At 51.9% G+C, this 10,209-nt stretch overlaps 2 long non-coding RNA genes and 1 pseudogene across 2 annotated transcripts; all 3 read right to left on the reverse strand.

Moving 5' to 3' along the window:
- Positions 1 to 2,314, reverse strand: LOC136450548 (L-type lectin-domain containing receptor kinase IX.1-like; annotated as a pseudogene).
- A 3,094-nt stretch (positions 2,315 to 5,408) lies between these two features.
- Positions 5,409 to 5,914, reverse strand: LOC136450555 (uncharacterized). The gene is made up of 3 exons (XR_010758378.1): positions 5,836 to 5,914; positions 5,573 to 5,746; positions 5,409 to 5,496 (listed from the first exon to the last, which is right to left on the reverse strand). It is a non-coding gene; the product is annotated as an uncharacterized lncRNA (long non-coding RNA).
- Positions 5,915 to 6,673: 759 nt separating this feature from the next.
- LOC136450554 (uncharacterized) lies at positions 6,674 to 9,143 on the reverse strand. Its single transcript, XR_010758377.1, has 4 exons — positions 9,027 to 9,143; positions 8,544 to 8,618; positions 8,233 to 8,345; positions 6,674 to 6,787 (listed from the first exon to the last, which is right to left on the reverse strand). It is a non-coding gene; the product is annotated as an uncharacterized lncRNA (long non-coding RNA).
- Positions 9,144 to 10,209: the final 1,066 nt, after the last annotated feature.

Genomic DNA, 10,209 nt, shown 5'->3' on the forward strand with positions numbered 1-10,209 from the left:
TAAGTAACACAGGAGAAATTGTTTTTGTCACCCTTACCTATGAATCAACAATTAACACATTTCGATTATATACAACTGAATCTCAAAATCACATAATCACTGCCTCGTGTATAAAGTAAAAAAACACCATCAGCACAACAACATTTTCCTGTTGGGGTCCGCAATGTTTTTTTTTGGTTTCAGCTTCAGAAAGCTCTGTCATGGGCTCATGGCTCCAGCAGCCTATCCCTGACCGATGAAGCTTTACCTGAGGATCCATAATCACTAACAACTGGATCCTCGGTGGCGCTCGAGGTTCCCGCAACAGAAATCGAAGCAACCAAATCAGGCAAGGGAAAGTACGTCGGCACCGGCATCTTCGGTGGCAGCGCCGGCAATGGTGCCTCGAATTTAAGCACGTTCAGGGCCTGCCTGATGCTTGGCCTATGCGCATAGTCAGGATGAGCACACCACAAACCCACAATCATCAGGCGCTCCATCTGCTTCTCATCGAACTGCCCCTTCAGCCTCCAGTCTGCTGCTTCAAGGAAGGCGTTCTTGCCATACAGCTCCCACACCCACGGCACCAGTCTCGCCTTGCTTGGCTCCTCGTTGAGCTCTGCCGGCCGTCGGCCGCACGCGATCTCCAAAGCCACGACACCGAAGCTGTACACGTCTGACTCCCGGCTCGCCTTGCCTGTCATCACGCACTCCGGCGCCAAGTAGCCCAGTGTGCCCGCCAGGACAGTGGTGTACGGCTGGCTGCCATGTTCCACGAGCTTGGCAAGGCCAAAGTCCCCGAGCTTCGCGCTGAAGGTGGAGTCCAGCATGACATTGCTCGGCTTGATATCCCGGTGGACGATGCACTGCAGACACTCCTCGTGGAGGTAGAGCATCGCCGACGCGAGGCTCAGCGCAATGTCGTACCGCATCGGCCAGGTGAGGAGCACGCCCTTGCCGTAGAGGTGGTGGTCGACGCTGCCGTTGGGCATGAGCTCGTACACGAGCAGGAAATCGCCCCGGTGCTCGTGGCACCAACCGACGAGGCGGACGAGGTGCCGGTGGCGTAGCTGGCTGATGATGCGCACCTCGGCGGCGTACTCCTTGCGCCCCTGCGTCGAGCCCTTGGACACCCTCTTGATGGCAACCTCCAAGCCGAGCTCCTTCAGGTACCCCCGGTACACGGTGCCGAACCCGCCTTGCCCGAGCTTCCGGTCCTCGGCGAAATTCTTCGTGGCCGCCGCCAATTCGGCGTACCTGAACCTTCTCGGGCCGCTCTGGACAACGAACTCGTCCGCGAGCTCGTCGTACTCGCCTCCCATGACGTCGTCGACCTCGATGTCACCGTCGTCGAATTGTCCTGCCTTTCTCCATTGCCTGACGAACCAAACGATGCCCGCGCCGACGAGTACGAGCGCACAATCCTAGCACCACCCACAGGACCACCGTCTCTTCCTTGGGGTCAAAGGTGGAGGTGAACTCCCAGTACAGCACCTGGTGCAGCTCCGCGGCCTCGCCCGTGGCGGCGGAGAAGCCTACGGCGACGGAGTCCGGCAGGTGGTCCCTCAGATCGACGGCGTACCAGAGAAGGACGTCGTCCGTGGCGTTGGGGCGCGCGGAGCCGTAGGAGAGCGCGACGGTGAGGTTCTTGGCGCCGCCGTCGTACTCGACGCGCGCGTGAGCCGTGCGGCCGTCCTTCATGCTGGTAGGCCAGTCGGCGGTGGCGGCGGAGACGATGCCCCCGAGATCGACGCCGACGTGGTCGCCGCTGGGGTCCCACTCGTTCTTGTAGGTATCGAACTCGACGGCGACGAGCGTGCCGGCGCGGACCGAGGAGGAATTGAAGAGGCCGAGGAGCCCCCCCGCAGAGGATTCGGGGAGGACGGAGGGGAACGGGGAGAGGAAGAAGGCGAGCCCGTCGCCCGAGGCGGAGGCCGGGTCGGGGGCGGCGATGGAGAAGGCGAAGGCGGTGACGAAGGAGGCCGGGCGGCGGGAGACGGGGTCGGCGAGCGGGACGGCGCGGGAGTAGAAGGCGCGGCCGGTGCTGCTGGTGATGGGGCCGAGGCGCTCGTCGCGGGTGAGGCGGATCGCCTTGTTGTAGAAGGCGTCCCCCTGGAAGGCAATCCCGGGCGGCGGTGTGTCCGAGGGCGAGGTGAAGTTGTATGTGAAGGAGAATGGCGCCGCGGGGTGCGGCAGCAGCAGCAGGAGGATGAGGATCGGCAGGGCGGCGACAGCGGTGCCGCCGGCGGAGATCCCCATGGGGAAGGGGCGCGCGATGAACCAGTTCAGCCGCGGAAGATGAGCAAATGGGGACTGGGCCTAGGGGGTGTTGACCTCCAATGAGGTGTCCAGGACTCGGGCTGGGATTGGTGTATTGTGCCATTTCTGTGTGGACGTCGAAGAGGAATGTTCCACCACGATATGAACTGTAGGGTTATTTCTACGCTCAAAATACAAGACTTATTTATCTTTTAGATAGCACTATAAGTAAATAATTCAATATATATCTGGTATCTTTTTCAACAACAAGATTTAAAAGAGAATTTTTTCTGCAAATAGGTTCCATGAGAAAGAATACCCATATTTGGGTTCTACTCTTAGGCAACCCAAAATAGATGTCTCGTATAAATACTCTTTTGGAAGCTAATTTTGAGTTTGTTACTGTCAATTTTAGGTTTGGATGTCCATATTAGTTCCTTATTGGAGACGATCTAAGACCATTTGTAACGCGTATTTTTCCTAAAAAAAATTTTGTAACGCGTTTTATTTTTAAATGAGCTGATTCTTGTGAAACTTTTATATGATTATTTTAAAAATCTTGCGTTTTTCAAAAAGGACTTAAATGTGAAGGTAGGATCACAGTTGGCTTGAATTATATAGTGATTAAAAAAAGGAATAACTGTCATCGAAATGCTCTAATGTAATGCGCTTGCATATCTGGTTGTTCCTTTCGGTGAGCCTGTTCGCTTGGTCGTAAACGATCGTAAATTTCCAGCCACAACAATATTTTTCTCTCACAAATAATCCACGATCGTATACGATCGTTTCAGTCCCAGCCGAATAGGCTGCTTGTGTGGTTTATCGAGGTTCGCCGACTCCGACGAACTTTGTAAATCCTATGGAAAATTACTGTCCAAGCTCAATAAAATTTATATCATGTCATGAACTCTTTTTTTGTGGGTTCATGTCATGAACTTAACTTCAGTAATCAATGATGTTTTTAGCTAGATTCGCCACCGAGACAACACAAATTTTTAGCCAACTTGCGTAATGTGACTGCGTCTCTGTGACTCTGGAGCAAATGTTAGGTAAATGATTCAATACATATTCGGCATCTTCTTCAACAACAAGATTCAAAAGAGAATTCTTTCTGCAAATGAGTTTTAATAAGTGAGAATGTTTATATTTGGGTTGTACTATCAGGCAACCCAAAATAGATGTCCCGTATAAATACTTAAATACTCTGTTGTAAGCTGATTTTGGGTCTCTTATTGCCTATTTTAGGTTTGGATGTCCATATTGGTTCCTTGTTAAAGATGGTCTAAGGCCATTTGTAACGTGTTTTTTTCCTCAAAAAAAGAAAAATTGTAACGCGTTTTTCCCCTGTTTAATATGTTTTATTTTTTAAATGAGCTGATTCTTGTAAAACTTTTATATGATTATTTTAAAATTCTTGCGTTTTTCAAAAAGGACTTAAATGTGAAGGTAGGATCACCACTACTGGACCTAGGGTCTTTGCCGAGGGCCGAGGGCAGCCCTCGGTGAAGAACCCTCGGGAAAAAAAATGTCGGCGAAGGAGTCTTTGCCGAGGGCCTTTTATCGGGCACTCGGCAAAGTATTTGCCGAGGGCTAACGGCGGCCCTCGGCAAAGTAAAGTAGCCGTTAGGTACGCGGTTATTTTCCACGGCGTCTTTGCCGAGGGCTGACATACAGGCCCTCGGCAAAGAGCTTTTTTTTGAAATTTATTTGCCGAGAGCTATACCGCAGGGCCCTCGGCAAAGACCTATTTTCTTTTTTTTTCTCGGAATTTCTTTGCCGAGAGCTATATCGAAGGCCCTCGGCAAAGACCTACGTTTTTATTTTTGTCTCGGAATTTCTTTACCGAGGGCTGTGTTCAAAACCCTCGGCAAAGACCTACTTTTTAATTTTTCCTGGGAATTTCTTTGCCGAGGGCTATGGTTAAGGCCCTCGGCAAAGACCTGTTTTTAATTTTTCCTGGGAATTTCTTTGCCGAGGGCTATGGTCAAGGCCCTCGGCAAAGACCAGTGAAAATTTTCAACATTCCACCTGTTTCTTGCTTTCCATGCAGACAAAAAATATATATATATATTCAACAGCAGAAATATCCCACAAATATCACAATCATCACATATATCTCACAAATATCACATATATCTCACAGATATCACATAGATCATCACATGTATCATCACAAGTCCAAATTCAACAATTCCATAAGTCCACAATCTAACTCAAGTGTCAAGTCCACAAGTTCAAATCCGACCGAGGCTGGCCAACCTCTCCAACCGTCTGGCCTCTGCGTCACCAACCTTCCCAACCGTCTGGCCTCTGCGTCGAGGGTGGTGTAACGAAGCCTCCAGAATCAGGTGACGCACGAGGGGGGTTATTGGAACCCACCGACTGAGGCTGCACAAACAATTATATGCTTATGTGAGATTGCAGTAATTATTCTAGGACTACAGTTTTAGTATTTAGACAGAAACCTATCAAATTTTTTATAGCTAGTGTTGTCTGGGTTTCTATGTCATACAAGCAAATCAGTAGCTAGTGTTCTCTGGGTTTCTATGTCACACAAGCGAGAAGTGAACTTTAACGCTTACAGGAGTAGCTGCAAACGCGTGCGGCACCTGAGGCGGAGGAGCTGACATCTGCACAGGCACACCCGTCTTCTGCCCAAGAGCTTGCATGATTTGCATCATTTCTGCAATCCTGACCTCCTGGGCCTCCCGAGCGGCCTGCTCAGCCTCCAGCCGAGCAGTGAGGGCCGTGATCTTCGCCGTCTTCTCGTTGTTCTGGGCCTGCAATATTGCACTCCAATATTTCAGTAATGCAAATCTAACTCAAGTGTGAGAATATTAATTTACGACGAGTAAAACAAGAATTACCTCGAGCGCATCGACCCGCTGCAGTGTCGGAGTAGGCCGTGAGCGTATGGGCTGGCTGGAACTCGTGCTCTGTGCTCGGAGCTGGCTCAGAGTGGGAACAGTGGTGGGGTCGATGGCGGCGTTCGCAATCCACGTCCGGCCGTGCTTCCTGCCGCCACCGAGCCTCATGATGGCCTCGGCATCAATGGGCTCAGTGCGGACGTCGTACTCTGGCCCGTGCCGCTGCTGTACCGCCGACGTGTACTCCTGGACTTTAGTGTACACGTTAGGGTCGGAGTATGCCTCGCGAGGGGCAGCCGGGGTCCCAGGTGACGTCGCCGGCCACCCTGGTCTGGTGGGACATAGCCCACGCCGTGAACATCGAGACATCCTCGTCCGGGTGCGCAGCCTCCTGCGAGAAAGGCGGCAGGTGGTGAGCAATCAGGCATACGTTAAGCGTGAAACTAAATAGAAGAAAAATCACTTACATATGCCGATTTGAATCCGGGGAGACTCCTGCTGCCTTGATGGTGAGTGGCAGCTGGCCTGAGCATACGCAGTGCCCGCTGAGACTCGTGCTTCTCTATGTAGGCCGGCGTGAACCACCTAGCCACGATCATTGTCCAGGCGTCGGCATGCGCTCGGCACCACCAGGGAATCACCTACAAGTCAACGAGTGTTTGACATATATGAAGATGAAATTGAACATATTTAATTCAAAAACAAAATAATATCAATGTTATTCATGTACCTCAAGGTACTGCTCCTGGGTCAGCATCATCTGTCGAGCCTCCCTCTTGGTGACTGTCATTCTACGAGCCGACGCGTAGTAGTCTATGTGGGCCTGGACGCGCGCCTCGTGAAACATGTCGGTGACATACTTCCTACAGGCTGCATGCGCCACATGATCAGCGAGGCCCTCGGTTCCTTCTTCGGCCCTGAAAAACCTCTGCATAAAAGATGATATATCCAATCGTTATTTGAAAAAAATAGAATTCAATGTGAAGGATTGATTAATGTTGTGCGAGAGGAACTTACCCAAAACTCAGCAAGTATCCGCTCCTGCTTGTTGCGGTACTGGTCGTCCTCGCCCAGGGCGTACCTGTCCCACGTGTAGGCTGGCTCTCGGGCCTCCGACGGCAACTCCACAATGCCGGGGAACCACTTCCGGCACAACACACCCAAGACGGTCGCGGGAGAGCACAGAGGAGTACCTGACAACACCTCCCAAGCCCTGCACAAGTAAGAAGAAAATTTATCAGTTTCTCTTTCGATTTCAAACATATCATATGAAGTAGTTGTGATATCATTTATATTTACTTACTTGGGCGGCACAGGGCGAAGCACTAGACGGTTCTGAGGAAGCGGAAACGAAGGGAGCGTCGCCGGGCCTCGCTGGTAGACACCCGACGCCTCGCCTCCCTCGTCCTCGAGCGCCGCACCCTGCTCCTCCTCGACCTCCTCCTCCTCCTCGTGCTCCTCCGTCGGTGGCACGGGCTCAGGGGGCTGAGTCCGCTGCCTCCTACCACTGCCTCCTGTCGTCTGCCTCCCCCTCCTCCCGCGGCCTCCTGTCGTTGTCCCTCATCCTCCCGCTGCCTCCTGCAACTGTCCCTCGCCTGCCTCCCCCTCCTCCGGTGGCCTCCTCGCGTAAGCCGAGGGTGTGTCACGTCGTGGCCGGCTGCTCGCCATCTTTGATCAATCACCTGCACGCACGAAGAATGAACAAGACTTGTTAGTACACATATTAGAGACTGAAAATAAATAAACAAAATATAAATGAAAATAAATAAACAAGACATAGTATTACATGTATTACGAATAATCTTCATGATTGGGATTATAGGTCTCGTCATCACTGTCAACATTATCCAAATAGGCAACACTATCCGAAGGTTCTATGTTATCGTCCTCGTCACTTGCTACAAGTAATCGCTCAAGCATTTGTATGTCCTTGGCATTTTGCACCACATCTCCATCGTCCTCGTCATCAACTGTTTCGTTGTCTACTTCCATTTCGAGGGCCTCGGGTAGGACTATCTGAAGCATCCCCGGTAGCCCATCTTCCTGATAGAACTCTCCATCATATGTGTTTGTGTTAAAGTTGTAATCGTCATCGTTAGGGGTTGGTAGTTTGCCGTGTGGAGAAACCTGGTGCACAATAGCCCAACCCTGAAGCTCCTGTTTGGCTTGGTTGGCATATCTCGTGTAATACACCTGCACGGCCTGTTGAGCCACAATGTAGATGTCTTTTCCCGGATAAACGGAATCTTCTCGCACCTCGACTAGCCCAAGATGAGGGGTCAGTCTCGTTTCGCGAGGATTGAACCAGTGGCATTTGAACATGACAGGTTTAAGAGGTTTGTCACCATCAAATTCTAGTTGGTAGATCTCCTCAACTCTTCCATGGTAGTCGAGACCATCAGTGCCAGGCGTACAAACTCCGCTATTTGTGGTTTTCCGATTGGGCCGGGTTTGCTCGTATCTTGGTGTGTGGAAACGATAACCATTCACGTCATATCCGGTAAATGACTTCACCCTAGCTTGGCAGCCGTTCGCAACTTGTTTCAACTCATCACTCATGGACGAATCGGTCTGGGCCTGCAAGCTCAAACATGTTTCAAGAAGTCATCTGTCCTCTTCACCCAATCCACGTCGTAATCGTTTCGACTTCTTCGCCCCGTGTACATCCACTGACGGTCCTCCATCCTTTGACAAATACATCACCGAGTAACGTAACCATCAACTACACCTAGCCGATGTTCCTACTGTCTAATAGGTGAGGATAGATCCTAATCCCACCCACGTATGCGTAGATGAGGTCAGTTTCCATGCTCCGCTCCTATCCGAGACAGAATTTCGGCAGCACCTCTCCGATGTTCTCCCAATACACGTCCTGCAAAGAAGTTTGTGTATTCGGAGAACAATGGGGAGGTGCTGCCGAAATTCTGGCTCGGATCGGAGCGGAGCATGGAAACTGACCTCATCTACGCATACGCGGGCTGTCCAAAAAACGTGGACAATCCGAAACAGATACGGTCAGATACACACAGTGATCTGCATGCCTCCAACCGTATCTCTTTCGGACGGGAGACGCCTAACTGGTTTACGCAGTCTACGACAAAGATACAGGAGTAGAGGTTGTTTATACCTAAGGTGGCGGTGGAGACAGGGTAGCGGGGCAGTGGCGAGTCGGGGCAGTGGAGAGTCGCAGCGCCGACGAGGACGATCGACTACTCTGAAGCTCCTTTGACGTCCTCTGCTCTGCAAAAAAAAAGGGTATAAGTTAAAAATTTCGGCAGAACCTCCCCTGTACGGGGAGGTTTCCAAAACCTGCAAAAAAAATCGGCTCGATGGCCAACACCCACATTCACGGCACAAAGGCCGACACATCAACAATGGGAGGCACGAAGGCCATCCACATCAAAAAACGGCGCGATGGCCGACAACCCATGGTTTTACCTTCTACTCGACCGAGGGACGGGGAAGTGAAGGTGACGGCAAGGTCGTCCAGACGAGGCCGTTATCCAGAACCACCTGCATTGCATGCCCAAGTAATTGCTTCAAAACATGACCCGCTTAGACAGTGAATAAAACAAGTGCAACTGCAGAAAAGTACTGAACCAGTAAATCCTAAATTTTCTGGGCCGTAAGTAAGCACATTACACTTTTCTCTTCCTATAGGAGTTAATTCCATTCATACTTAATAGCGAGCATAAATGTTGTTATTCAGATTTTGCTAAGCTTTGTAGTAGAATCATTTCAAACGTCCCTTTACGGATCAGTTATGCAGAAATAATCATCAGTTCACTAGCAACAAAGACTAATCCATGCAAAAGCAATACAATGATGCGCAATAACAACATTTCAAGGTTTCAGGTCAAGATTGCGAAATCAAGGTGACTTTGTAAAGAAGAGACTGGGGAGGGAGCAGAGGCACCGAACCTTCCGGGCGACGACGGCGGAGGACGCGGCCGGGGCGGCGGCGGGCCGTGGGCAGGCGACGGGGCGAGACGACAGGAGAGGAGGAAACGGGGGGCGACGGGGGAGGGGCGGCGGCGGCCTGCGCGGCGGCGGCGTCCGCGCGGCGGCCGAGCGCGCCGTGGCGTGCGCGGCGGCGGCGGGCGAGCGCGCGGCGGCCTGCGCGGCGGCGGCGTCCGCGCGGCGGCCGAGCGCGCGGTGGCGTGCGCGGCGGCGGCGGCGGCGGACCAGCGGCGGCGGCGGCGGGCGAGTGGCGGCTCGGGCGGGCGCGGCTTGGGATAAGGCCGCCCGCCCGGCCGTTCCCTTTTTTATATGGGGTCCCCTCTTTGCCGAGGGCCTAGATCCAGAGCCCTCGGCAAAGATTTTTTTATTTTTTTTATTTAATTTCTTTGCCGAGGGCCAACATCCAAGGCCCTCGGCAAAGATGTTTTCTTTTTATTTCCGCCGGCGCCATCCCGTTCAAAATATTTGCCGAGGGCCTGTACAACGGGCCCTCGGCAAAGAGTTTTATTTTTTTATTTCCAAATTCTTTGCCGAGGGCCTAACGCCGAGCCCTCGGCAAAGGCTGACGGCCGGTGCCGCCGTCACGCTCGGCCGAGGTCGCCGAGAGGCGGTACTGTGACGAGGGCCCGGCCCTCGGCAAAGGTGGGCCTTTGCCGTGGGCCGTTGATTGCCGAGGGTCCGGCCCTCGGCGAACGAGCCGTTGCCGAGGGCTAAGCTTCGCCGAGGGCGGCCCTCGGCAAAGAAAGGATTTGCCGAGTGCCCGAAATCAGGCCCTCGGCAAAGTCTTTTGCCCTCGGCAATGTTGCTGTGTCCAGTAGTGCACAGTTGGCTTGAATTATATAGTGATTTAAAAAAAAGGAATAACTGTCACTGAAATGCTCTAATGTAATGCGCTTGCATATCTGGTTGTTCCTTTCGGTGAGCTTGTTCGCTTGGTCGTAAACGATCGTAAATTTCCAGCCACAACAATATTTTTCTCTCACACCAAGCCAGCCAGTAGTAATAATCCACGATCGTATACGATCGTTTCAGCCCCAGCCGAATAGGCTGCTTGTGTGGTTTATCGAGGTTCGCCGACTCCGACGAACTTTGTAAATCCTATGGTAAATTACTGTCCAAGCTCAATAAAATTTATATCATGTCA

The sequence above is a fragment of the Miscanthus floridulus genome, chromosome 5 (genome assembly GCF_019320115.1).
Source record: "Miscanthus floridulus cultivar M001 chromosome 5, ASM1932011v1, whole genome shotgun sequence".
NCBI classification, from domain to species: domain Eukaryota; kingdom Viridiplantae; phylum Streptophyta; class Magnoliopsida; order Poales; family Poaceae; genus Miscanthus; species Miscanthus floridulus.